Source organism: Sapajus apella, unplaced genomic scaffold (assembly GCF_009761245.1).
Source record: "Sapajus apella isolate SASKATOON/1434 unplaced genomic scaffold, GSC_monkey_1.0 scaffold121, whole genome shotgun sequence".
Classification (NCBI taxonomy): domain Eukaryota; kingdom Metazoa; phylum Chordata; class Mammalia; order Primates; family Cebidae; genus Sapajus; species Sapajus apella.
Window position 1 is genome coordinate 1,233,853 of NW_022437061.1, and position 14,292 is coordinate 1,248,144.

Below are 14,292 nucleotides of genomic sequence, written 5' to 3' on the forward strand. Positions count from 1 at the left end.
AGCAAACAAAAACATAAAGTGGGGAAAAGACACCTTTTCAACAAATGGTGCTAGAATAATTGGCAACTACATGTAGGAGAATGAAGGTAGATCCTTATCTCTTACCTTATACAAAAATCAACTCAAGATGGATTAGGAACTTAAATCTAAGATCTAAAACTATAATAATTCTAGAAGATAACATTGGAAAAACCCTTCTAGATATGGGCTTAGGCAAGTATTTCATGACCAAAAACACAAAAGCAACTGCAATAAAAACAAAGATAAATTGCTGGGACGTAATTAAACTAAAAAGTTTTGCATGGCAAGAGAAACAGTCAGCTGAGTAAACAGACAACCCACAGAGTGGGAAAAACAATATTCACCATCTACACATCTGACAAAAGTTTAATATCCAGACTCTACAATGAACTCAAATCAACAAGAAAAAAACAATCGTGTCAAAAAGTGGGCTAAGGACATGAATAGACAATTCTCAAAAGACATACAAATGAACAACAAACATGAATAAATGCTCAACATCACTAATGATCAGGGAAATGCAAATTAAAGCCACAATGTGATACCACCTTACCTCTGCAAAAATGACATAATCAAAAAATTAAAAAATAGTAGATGTTGGCATGGATGCAGTGAACAGGGAACACTTCTACACTGCTGGTGGGTACATAAACTGGTACAATACTATAGAAAACAGTGTGAAGATTCCTGAAAGAACTGAAAAAGACATACCATTTGATTCAATAATCCCACTATGGGGTATCTACCCAGAGGATAATAAGTCATTATACAAAAAAGATACGTGCATGTTATAGCAGTACAGTTCACCATTGCAAAAATGTGGAACCAACCCAAATGCCCATCAATCAATGAGTGGATAAAGAAGCTGTGGTATATATGTATATAAGATACATACACGCACACACAATGGAATACTACTTAACTATAAAAAAGAACGTATTAATGGCATTTGTAGTGATTTGGATGAGATTGGAGACTATTATTCTAAGTGAAGTAACTCAGGAATGGAAAACCAAACATTGTTCTCACTTATAAATGGGAGCTAAGCTATGAGGATGCAAGGGCATAAGAATGACACAATGCACTTTGGAGACTCAGGAGAAAAAGGTGGGAAGGGAGTAAGAGATAAAAGACTACAAATATGGTGCAGTGTATACTGCTCAGGCAACGGGTGCATCAGAATCTCACGAATCACCACTAAAGAACTTACTCATGTAACTAAATACCATCTGTTCCCCAATAACCTATGAAAAGAAAAAACATTTTTAAAAATAATAAAATAGCTAATAATACTACAAAATACCCATATGATGCAATGTTATACCATCACTCAATAGCATTTTCAGGGCCATTTGTAATGTAGGTGTTAAATTTATTGAAGACTTATTATTTTCCAAAAAAATAAAACATGGCTTTTCTTTACTATTCAGACACTATAAGAAATAGTGAGGAACAAAGGAGATTGAGATGATGATAAGTGTGGATGACAGAACTGGGGGAAAAGAGTGATCCTAGAAGAAATTTAAGACAGTTTAGAGTAACAACACCCAAAGAGAGTAAGAAGTTTGGAGGATCCTTATTATAGAGGGAATTAGAAGATCTGGAGAAACACACAGTAAGGAGTGATGAAGATCCACTGAAATAATGAACTGCAGAAGTTGTGGGGTGACTGTTTCTTATAAAACATTAAAATATTATTCTGGGCCACCCAGAGGTAACTCATATTGTAACTTTGTCTATAAATTTACAAGTCTATCAGAACTTTGTCTATGAATTTACGAGCCTATTAGATCTTGGTCTATTAATTCACAAACTTAGTCATTTATAGCCTTATTAGTTTGTGTTTTTAGTTTTTATCAAATTGGTTTCATACTGTACATGCTATTCCGCAACTTGTTCTTAATAACAGTGGTTAATAGTTTCATTTTAAGTGTGGTGCTTACAAAAGGTTCTAGTACCAAGTTACAAAAATTTTCCTTCTATTTCTGCACTGTTCTGTTCTGCACTCCCTACCATTCCACTCCCCTATCCATAAGCAGCCTCCACTTTGGTCCATGTTGATTGTATCAAATGATTTTTTTCACAATTGTTGCAACCATCACAGAAGTCAGAGAGTGCTCAGAAAAAGAGAAATGGAGATAGTGGGCCTTGGCTGCTCAAAGGCTGTAGAGATGGTCCTAGAAAATGTTCAATAAGCACTGCCACCAAAATAGACCCACACAGAACTGGGTCTGGACACTCTGTATCGATAGCAATGCCATGCTGGCCAGTCTCAGGCACCAAAGAGGAACTTAAAACTTTTGGAGAAAGATTCCCCCCCGCCCCCCCGCCAAATATGGTAATCTCTGAGCTACAGCTTCCCTGCTTCCCTTGGAGTGGACCAGATTCCCAGAGGAACTCAGACAGTTAAGTCAACAGAACCCAAACTCACTGCTCTAGTTTTAGAGCGTGGCCTGGCAAACGCATTATTCTGGCTAGCTGGCTTTTTTTGTTTCCTGCACAAACAAAAAGAGATTGTGGAAGATTGGTACACCGGAATGTAACAGTGGTGCAGGCACATCGATCTGTGTGCATGCACGTGTGTGTGTAAAATCCTGTTTTCATACAATATTGGGGGGATTATGATATGATATCAACATGATTTATCATGGGAATATTGAGACTGATCACTTGGTTAAGGTGCTGTTTGTCAGATTTCTCCACTGTAAAGTTATCACTCTTCCCTTTCCACACTTATTTTTTGGAAGCAAGTCATGAAATCCAGCCCACATTGAAAGAGAGGGAGAGCGATAAACTCCTGAAAGGGGGAGTATCTACATGTCTTATTTGTAATATTTTCGTAAGAAAGATTTGTTATTTAATTTTTCATTTATGTCAGTATAAACTCATGTATGTTTTATACTTTGGGTTATAATTCAATGCCACATTATTCAGTTGCTCAAATTATTCCAGCTTTGGCCTTTGGGGCTCCTTTTTTGTTGACTTCCCTATCCCTTTGACTATATTTTGTTTTCTTTCTAGCATGGCAAGCTGCTTCTGGCTCGTCTTATATCTCCCTTTCCCAGCCCTAGAAATGACCATTTCTTAAGGAAGGCCTGGTTCTCTATATAAGAGAATGATTTTACAAAGATCTGAGTGCTGGGTATTCTCATTGCTAATGGGGCATCACTGCTTCTAGACCATTTCAGGGAACAGAGCAAAGAAAGGGAAGTATGAATACTAATATTACTATCTTCATTTAAATACACACACACACACACACACACACACACACACACAACTGTAATCACTTCTGTGTCTATGCAGCTATCTTTATGATTAAAGATGAGTTCATACTGATGTCTCTAACTTCAGAACCACAGGACTTATTCTAGCCTTCTCCCTTGCCTCTGTGACAGTAAGAAACTTCTCTTCTACCATCTAGCCTCCACCTACTCATTTGTTCCACCTCAGGATTCATACAAAGGAGTTTCAGAGTTACCCATTCCTCCATGAAATTCAGCTTTACTAACTAGAGTGCAGTGTTTATGTATAGTTCCTTTTGTCTTTAGCCATACAGTTTCCAGTCAAAACATTACTCTCCAAAATCATGTAGGTCAGCTCCATTTTTGCCCTACCATCTTCTGTGAAGTTATGACAGGTGACTTATTCACACTGAACACAAGATAAGTTTAGGGCCCTGGCCTTTGACTTGTCCTTGAGCTTCAGCTGTATGTGTGGGCCATGCAGGAGCTCTTTCCACCTAAGTAGCCTTTGCCTGCAATACACAAAGGTAGCAGCAGTGGTGACGGGTATTCTTTACCCAGAGCATTCTCTGCTGCAGGCACCCATTGTGGCACTCCATTTCTCTACAGATTCCTCCATATCAACTGATGCAGTCTTTGAGGGTGGCCATGCCTATCTCTTCCAAGGGCTTTGAGGACCATGGCTCTGCATTACCAGTGGACTCTTCCAGCTGATGTCCTCTCTTACCTCCATCAATGTGGTTACATTATACTTCCCTGGGTTGGTTTTAAAGTCCTGCCAAACATTTCTTGAAGGAATGTGAACACTCTTTTTGCTTTACCTCAGGCGCCTCACCTATTCTTCCTGTTCGTCCCTGTGTATGGAAGGCAGAGGTGTAAGTAACATGAAAATAGGTCACATTGTAGAAATGCAGTGATCGTGTCCTAAAAGTTTAGAAGAAAACATGGTCAAAAGATGTATTGTTTCATTTATGTTAAAGTCTTAGTAGTAAATTTAACATGACCAGAGATTTGCATTTGCGCTTATTATCAGTGAAACACAAGAGTCACTGGAAGCCAGAATTAAGGGTGACGTGATAGATGATGTAGCAATGCAAGTAATGATGTAACCAGCTTTAAATTCAATAAAAGTAATAGACAACTGTAGAGCAAGAAGATTTATTTGTTTCAGTATAAACAACCTCCAAAGTGCCATTGTCTCTTGAGTAATAACAGCATTGCTACTTTTTTCTTGAGATGGGAGATATGAAATTAGCCAGGAATGAGATGCATTTGACAATAAAGAAGATAGTACCAACAGGGGATGGTACCTGAACCTGAAAAGGAAAAGATGATGCCTGAACCTTAAGAAGAATCTTCATGTGCACCGATTGGACAGTAAGCAGGTATGTCAGTCTGGCTTCTATACTCATTATTGTAAATCTTAATAGACTAAATTAATATACTTTACATGAGTGCATGCTACTGCTGCATAAATCAGGGGACACTATTAATGTAAAATAAAATGTGAAGGGTGCCTCCTGGAATTTAGCAACATGGGCTCAGTTATTTTTATTACTATTACTAACATTTTAGAGATTAGATTTATGAAAGGGCAACTGAGATTGTCATAAGACAACAATTTTATGACAGATGTGCTAGATATAAAGAAACTGCACGTGGAAGCCCATCATTCCTACGCTTCCCTTTTGACCTAACAACTCTCTTTGCTCTTCTTAATTACTTTATAAGGTCCAGACCTGACTACCCTTCCAATCTCTTTTTACTTCCTGCCTTCAATATCCTAATCAGTTTGAACTTCATACTGTTCATTAGCATACCATGCTTTTCATGCCTTCCTACATGGGTTCCTTCTACCTGGAATGTCTTTTTTTTTCTCTTTTTTATCTGTTTAATCCAGCTAAGAGGTTACTTTCTTTGAGGAAACTTTTCTAAATAGAGTTGGTTATTTCTTTACTGATGGTCTTTGACTCTTTGAACCTGACTTACTATAGCACTCACATTCTTTTCAAAAATTCATGTTAATATCCACATTTATATTTTATTATAATTATTGTAGATTTTTATATCCATTTTAAATATATACAGTCTGAGTCCTAGGGCTTGAATTTGAACACACAAAGTTCTGACCCCCGAAAGCTGACTCATTTAATGGTATCAGTTCATTATCTCTCTCCTCTCTCTTCAACTAGATAGTGTTTCTGATCAGCAGGGATCACGAATTAGAAGTCCATGTGTCTCCCCTGATACTTAGAGTAACTTGGTACATAGTGAGTATGCAATTAAAATTAGATGAATAAATTGATTTATACCATGAGCTTTAAATATTCTAAACTACAAATGACAGAATCCTGATTTACAATAATTTCCTTGACTTCCAAAATAACAAATATAATAAATTGAATTTTATAAAAATTTGAATCATGAAAATTTGTACTTTAAGAAAATAACCATGATTCATTTTATTTTAAAAATGTGAATAATAAAAATTTCTCCAAGTTAAGGTGCATCAAAAGCTGCACATCCAAAGCTGGCAAACCTAGTAATGTCTCATACGGTGGTGTCACTTTTGTATCACTTTAATTGGTCTAGAATTATCTAAATCATCTCTCTTGTGTGAGTAACTGATGAATAAATACATGAATACATGGATGGCACCAAATAAAGAACTTCGGCATTTTGAGATTTATCTTTTGGGAAACATAGAATCTTCTGACCATTGGAAGATTTTATGTTTATAAAATGTTATGTGTGATGGTTGATGTCCAGGGGGAGTAACAGTCATTTTGCCCATTTTACATAATTCATGTGCGTGCTGTGTAATTTCTTCAACACTAGAGTGTGAAGCAGTTACTTGGGTCTGAAAAATACTGCATACGCATGAACAAATTACTTTTCTGTATTTACTCTCTGTCTCCGCTCATGTCTCACTCAGTTCTTTTTGTTGCAAAAATCTTTATTCATTCGGTCAATTGATATCTGCGCCCTGGAGACTGTTTCCTTAAAAACACAGCTAAGAGTCTCAAGGGAAGAATTGAAATAAGGAGCTATTTGAAATAAGAATTGAAATAAGTGGTGTTGTAATACCAAATATAGGGAGTCCATTCTGTTTGTGTGGGGAGAGGCTCTCATCTGCTTAAGGTGGAGTCATTTGGTTGGTGACTTGAAGAGCCATCCAGTTGAGTATTAGGAGTCACACACATCTTCAAGTGATGAAGAGGACACCTTCAAGGCAGACGCATGCTCCAAAGCTTCCAATGAGGCTTGCCTGTATCTTTGGGCTTGGCACTGGGACATTAGAGCAGAGGCTACAAAGGAGCAGAGTGCAGAGTTTAGCTCCAATGGCTGCCAAGAAGAATATGTGCCAAAATTAGGATGCTTCTTCAGTGTAGGAAAGATGATCTCTTGGTTTTAAAAACTGTGATGGAAATAATATAAGTGAAACACCATAAACAACACTCAAATATTAGCTCTACTTATCCTTTCCACCGCCTGAAGGATTGGCTCTTCTATACTCAGAACAGTTTTGGATGATACAGCTGGCCCCCCTAACTTTGTGATGGGGCAGACAACAGATGCCTTGTTTGGACAATACTGCCTCAGTGCAAAGATGACCAGGAGGCATTGAGAGTGGCAGTGGAGATTTGTTCTGACCTAGCGTCTGACTTTTTTTATGACAGAAATTGTGAGGCCACAGAAATATCCACTCACAAATTTCTTACATCCCACAGAATACAAGACAGCACATATGTTCTTATTCTTTTTTAGGAACATCAAAAATAAGAGCATTTCTTTAAATAAAACAGAGCTTGTTTAGAAATAGATAATTTATCTTCTGGGAAGTGGCGTGACTTGCTTAAGAATAATAAATAATCATTCTAGTTTTTTGTTCTATATATTTTCTATATATTTTGACAGTTCTCTTTCTCTCTTCCCAACCCCCCCACCCCCGCTGTGTATGTGTGTGTGTCTGTGTGTCTGTGTGCCTGTGTCTTTGTCTTCTCAAGCTGCTAAAACAAAATACCATAGCCTGGGTGAGTTAAGCAATATAATTAATTTTCTCATAGTTCTGGAGGCTGGAAAGTTTATGATCAAGATTCTGGCAAAGTTTAGTTTCTGGCGAAGGCTCCATTCTAGGCTTATAGTTGGCCACCTTCTTGCTATGTCCTCGTATGGTAGAGAGAGCAAGCAAGCTCTTTGACATTATAGGATTAGCAATCTCATTATGAGGCTCCTGCTTTCCTGATCTCATCTAACCCTAATTACCTCCTAAAGACTCCATCTCCAAGAATCATCACATTGAGGGTTAGGGCTTCAACATATGAATTTGGTAGGGGGAGGTGAGAGATGCAAATATCTAGTCCATAACAGACAATGAAATCTCTTGACCAAGTAAGGCATTTTTCCTGAAACTTCTACAATAATGAGCCATCACTCACCCTTGTGAAATGCTATAGTTTAAATGTATGTGTCACTCCAAAATTCACAAGTCGGAACATAATATCCAGTGCGATAGTAATAAGAGGTGGGGTCTTTTGGGATGTGATTAGTCCACACTCATGGTTGGATTAATTGTCTTAAAAAAGAAGCTGAAGGGAGTGCTCTAGTGCCCTTTTGACATTCCCTTCCTTCTGCCTTGTGGGGACACCTGGATAGGAAAAGTTCTCATCAGACATAGAACCTGCTGGTGCCTTAATCTTGGACTTCCTAGTCTCTGGAACTGTGAGAAATACATTTCTATTGTTTTCAACTTACCCAGTTTCAAATGTTTTTTTTAAAGCAGCACAAATGAACTAATGGACTAAGACATTAAGAAAAGGGAGTATTCATATTCAGTAATGATGCCGATGATGGCAGATGGCCGTGGACCCCCTTTGTTATTTCTCATACCCTGTCATTGCTGTAGAAGCTGGGAAGAGAAGGACTCCATATGAAAAAGTCATTATAAAAAGATTTAGGAAGTGCTCTTTCTGTGCAAGTTATTGTTCTAGGAGATGCTTTCAAAGTATGTTTCTCTCAAGTAGTTGACAGTCTATTTGAGCATGTGGACCAGTTCTGCTGTTTTAAGGAGCTATTCCCAGCCTAGCATAGGCAGTCAACTCACAGAAAAGAAATGCTGTTAATGGAACATAGACCTTTGTAAAATTTATTTCCAGTTGGCTCTTGACTTACTTTGCTCTGTCTCTGCATGACCCGTATTGATGTCTTAGTTCACCTTGCTGACCTTGAGGCACTTCTATCCTTTTAAGTTTGGCAGGCAAAATTGGTTGCCTAATCTGACTGATTCCTTTCAGTTTGTTCCTGTGTAGGAGGGAGAAAAAAAAATATTTATTTTCCTCTACAAACCAAGGACAAGATCTGTTTGATAAAGGGAAATAGTCTTTTTTAAGCAAATAAATATTTCTTTATTTTTAAGAAAAATAGCTTTTTGGGGGCAGCAAATGGGAAAGGTGAAATCTCATGCTCTAGAGCATGATTCAGATAGATAGGCTCAAATTAAACAAAGGGAGGGATAGTTTGTTCTGCCTGAAAGCAGTAATAGGAGGGAGTATAGAAGCTGGGCTGGCTGGGAAGACATTAACAAAGGACAGAGAGAGACAGCAAGCAAGAAGTGGGTCGATCAGCGCTCTACATGAAGAAAGTCAGGTGGTGTTCATATGAGTGGAAAAGATCTTTTCATGCTTTATGTCTAGTTCCTTGATACAAACTTGTGGTAGATGTTCTTTGAAAAAGTGATTGGGGACTATCTGATCTGGGGTTTAAGGCAGGGAAGAAACAGCATGTAAAGGAGAAAAGACAGAACAATGGTAAAGAGAATTTAACAGCAATAGGAGATAAGAACCAGTAATCCCAAGGATAAATGCAGTCCTTACTCCCTCATCACTGAATTCTTAGAAAGATGGGGTAGGGGTGGTGGTAGTAATTCTGTTTTCTCCCCATAGGTGGGATGAGCACTGGGCTAAATGTGCTTTCTTTCTCTCCCTCTCTAAGTATTAAGGAACAGAGGACACTATGGGTTGAAGGACTTTGAGGATGTCCATCTCATGACATTTGGGTTATATCTGTTCTATGGAGCTTATTTTAAACTCTGCAACTTGCAACAGGTTTCACTGACTTTCTCCCAAGGCCCTAGGTACTGTCCTCTTTTCAGATCTGTTCTGGGGCCTCTGGATCTTGAATATCTGAGAAAATATAAATATAAACATTTCAATAATGTTCTATGGTGAGCCGAGTATGAAAGATGTGTCATTCATTTGTATCAATGAATGAATGCGGACAATTAGTGCATAAATCCTGAGTACAACAATCTGGGGGTAGGGGTGGTGCCATTCAATTTCTATTTATAAAGATATTTATTTCCATTTATTTATGCTTGTGACAGATGTTCTGTTAGGGACCGCAAGAACCACAATGATGAGTCTTTGATTTTATGAAATTAATGGTCCAGTGATAATTGCATAGCTTACAAATGACTATGAAGTACCATCAAGCAAGAAGTTCCATGAGAAAATAATCTAAAATATTTTATCACCTAATCTCAAAGGTGAGAGGGCTTTTCTCTAGGTAGGGACTAATCAGAAATACATTCATGGATAATTATTTGAATAGACCTTGAGGGTTGGGTACAGTTTTTCTTAAGCATTGATGGAGAAGGAAAGTGAAGATTTGAAAACATTTTCAAACAACCAGCCACCCAATCCAGCAAACAAAAAATGAAAAGGATCTCAGAAACAGTGAGGAAAAAAAAGAAATGTTCTCACAACCCACATGTATAGCTTAACTGCTCTGAAGAAGAATATATCTAACATTTGACAATAATACCATGCTAACAAAGATAAGAATTACTGTCAGATTTTAATGTCTGTAGGTACCAGGCATTTAGAAGATATTATTCCATTTATATATCAAAATAAACTTCAGGTGAAAGATCATTTTCATGACATGTGAGAAAATTAAGAATCAGATTAGATTATTTGCCTAATGTCATATAGCTAATAGTTGACCATAGACAATTAGACTAGAATTAGATTTGAATCTTTCTGATACCAAAGTTCAGTTTACTGTTCCATGTTGCATCTGAGCAGTTTCGCAGACTTATGAAAAGTAAACGGAATCAGAATTACATCAATGGAAAAGCATTGCTGTGACCTCTGTACCTAGGACTAAACTTTGAGCAATAACACATATAGATAGAGGATTGTTTGCCGTTAGTATGCAAACTCTGGCTCAAAGCTCCTCTTTATTGCTTGTCTTGGAAAATTTGGTGTTCTTCGCAGTTCTCTTATCACTATCATCTGTTTTTTCTCAATCACTCACATGGCTACAATAACTGTTTACAACCTTATGATTCCCAAATACCTATCTCTAGCCTCAATCTTGTTCCAGAAGATAAAAAGTAGTATTCAAATGCATGTCAACCTCCTCACTTGGAGAGCTTAAAGACGTTTCAACATGCAAACCAGGGAGTTTTGCCTTGGATGTTCCTATAATGTGTCCTGTAGCCATAGGGTCCTCTTGTTCCTTAAGATTTAATTACATTTAGCCCATGGGATGAGCATAGGTACTCATCCCACCTATGGGGAGATGAGAGTGAAAAGAGGGCCTGATTAATAATTACACTATGTCAACAGGCATAGAGCCAGGACTGTTTGGGTAAACTGGTCACTTTATCTTAAACTCAATATATCCAAAACTGAAAATGTACTTAGTTACTAAGTCTGACTTTATCTCATTCATACCACTCAACTTTACCCAGAGCTGTCATCCAGGCCATTTATTTGACAGTATTACTGTGAAAACTTCCTAACTTGTCTCCTTATCATAGTCGTATCCCCTTTTGAAACAAAAGAGACAGCTTCAAAATACAAATAGGATTTTTATTGGCTCCCTTTTGTTGTCTATTATAGCCCTAGGAGTCTTTGAGATGTGGCCCTTGCCAACTTTGCCAGAATCTCCCTATATTTAATACGTTCCACTGTTAAACTCTGTGCCTCTTTGAAAATGCATTTTCTCTCATTCCTTAAGTGTGCCTTGTTCCCCCTTACCAGTTGGCCTTTCCACTGCCTTTTACATTTTCTTGGAACACTATACCTTCCCTCTTTATTTGGCCCACCTCTAATTTTCTTTCAGATCCACACTAAGATGTTACTTTCTCTAGGAAGCCTTAGCCAATCCCTCCAAGGATGTTAGGAGGTCCTCTTTTCATTTTACTTAACACAGTATCCATTACACCATATTGTGATTACTGATATAATTGCCTGTTTCTCTGATTAGGCAGTAAGATTAACAAGAGCTGGAAGGTGGCTATTTCTTATTACTGATTATCCCCATCCAAGAACAGTGCCTGGAATGCAGATGTAACATTTGTCGAATGAATAAATAAAATGCCATCTATGGAGTGCCACTTTGTGCCAGACCTTGTTCTGAGGCATTTATATTTATTAATTTATTTAATCCTCAGTTAACCATGAAGGAGGTACAATCACTATCATCATTTTATAGATGATTAAGATAAAGCCCAGAAAAATTAATTAACTCACCCAAAGTCATGTAGCTAAGTGACAGGGCAAAAATTAAGTAGCAGGGCAAAAATTCAAATCTGTTCCCCAACTTTACATGCTTAATACTGTACTACACTCCCTCTCTGATCACATGGCATGAAATAGCAGACATCTGCTTAGTAAGGCGGAATATGAAAAGAGATTGGAGGATGACACAACACCAGCATGAATATCACAGGAAACGTCCAAATAGGACCTGGACTGATAGAAAGGTTATTACTCTAGTGTAGTCTCATGGGCATCTTGATGAAGTGGTGGCCGACACAACACACACTGTCTTGATGCGTACATATTATTTGTAGTTATGTGTCTATATATATGTATATTTGTAATATTGAATGTCATGATTTAGTAAAGGCCTACTGTTTGCCAGGCATTTTTACATTTGTCCCCTCCAATCTTTTGATGAAATGATCAGATTGGATTACTTGCCCTTGCAGATTACACACACACACACACACACACACACACACACACACACACACACACACACACCGGAAAACCTGAAATACATTTTGTGAAGTTATAAAGATTTCAGACATTGTAGAATCTGGGATTTGCCAAATGTAACCCCTTTCTCTACCTTAAACCCTTGTTTTGAACAAATACATTTATTATTCATTCAGCAAATGTTTCTGAGTCCTGACTATGAACCAGGCACTGTGAAAGGCTTTGGGATATTTTGCTAATGCTTAGGCAAGCTTATGTAGTTTGCTTCATAAAACTCTATTTCAGTTCTTCTTAAATAATGCTTCATGACTACTGCTTTTCAGTAACAGATACTTTGGCTTCCACATATTTGAGTAAAGTCCCCTTGAGGAAGTGTAGGAGAACTGAACTTTATAAATACCATCCTGGAATCCAAATGGATAGACAAGGCTGGTGCTAACTCTGCTGGAGAGTGCCTGAGCAAAGTCTGTTTCGTTAATGTGTTCCTTAGGAGACAGAACCTAGGATAGCCACATGTAGCAGAAAATGAACAAAAACTAACAAATGAATGGGAATTTTACTTGATTAGCATTGAAGACCTTGTTTATACTATGACAAATGGTTGTATTTGCTGGAAGTGCTACAGATGGCAAACCCATTTTGTTTAAATGTGTGTCCCAGTAGCTTGCAGTATATATTTTTAAGTACTGTACTTAGCTGATTTAAAAATTATATGTTTAAAATTGCATATTGTCCTTTCATTGAAGAAGTTTTGAGAGAGAGAGAGAGAGAATTAAATTCACTTATCTTACCATCTAGAGAAACCCAATATTAAAACTTTGTGGTCCATTATTTCTGTCTTTTATTCTACACTATTTTTTAGAGGGTAAGAGGAGTATAGAAGATGTACAAAGATAATGAGACCACTCTCCATACATTGTTTCATCCTGTTTTTCAGTTAGCAATATATTATGAGCCATATTTCTATTTTATTAAATATTCTTCCATGACATTATTTTGATAGCTGTATATCATCCTATTTTATGAATGTACCATATGAATTTATTTTCTGATGTGTGTCATTTGGTTTTATAATCTTACCTTTAGAATAATAAAACACCTGTGAAGCTTTAGAAAATACTGGTGCCTAGGTCCCAACTCCACAGATTATGATTTAACTGGTCTGTGTTACAGACTAGGCATTTGGAATTTAAAAAGATGCCCCAGTGATTCTAATGCGTAGTCAAGATTGGGAACCCTCATAGACAGGGAGCATAGGAGGTGAACCACTCTTAGAACCAGGTGGAGTTTATAAGCATCCATCAGTTTGTATTAACATCATCATCTTGAGTTACCAAATGAATGGCGCAGCTGACCCACTTCACAATGACACATGTGCAAATAAAATTCTTATGGGACCTGGTTCATTAGGTTTGAGCTCTACGTTTTCTATGTTAAGCAATACATTGCATACTAAATACTTAAAAATGTACCTTACAACATACATATTAAGTGAAAAGTGTTTTTGAGCTAAACAATAACAACATAATTATCAAGCAATGATATTTTGAGATGAATTAATTATTCTGCAACTTAGGGAAAAGTCATCTCTTTGAATATTCTGTAGTTTGAGAATATCAGTTATATTTACAAAATGAAAAGTCTCAATTGGTCAGACAATGTGTTGTGTGCCTGGCGTATAACAGACATTTAATAGTTTTAAAGAATTAATGTATTTAAATGAATTGCATACCAAATCCTGTGTCTTCATGGCTTTATTATCTTCTTAATTTGAGAGGAATTAATTATTTTGCAACTTAGAGACAAGTTATCCCTTTGAATATTCTGTAGTTTGTGGAGAATATTTGTTGTATTTGCAAAATGAAATACATTTGCATTTTTTTCACCCCAAAGAGGTCTGTGTCCTTGAACATAAAATACAAATAACTGCTACGCTGTTAATTATTGGCAAATGCCCCATTCTCAACCTAAGGACATATCATACAGTAACTGATATACCAACAAAAGGTTACTAG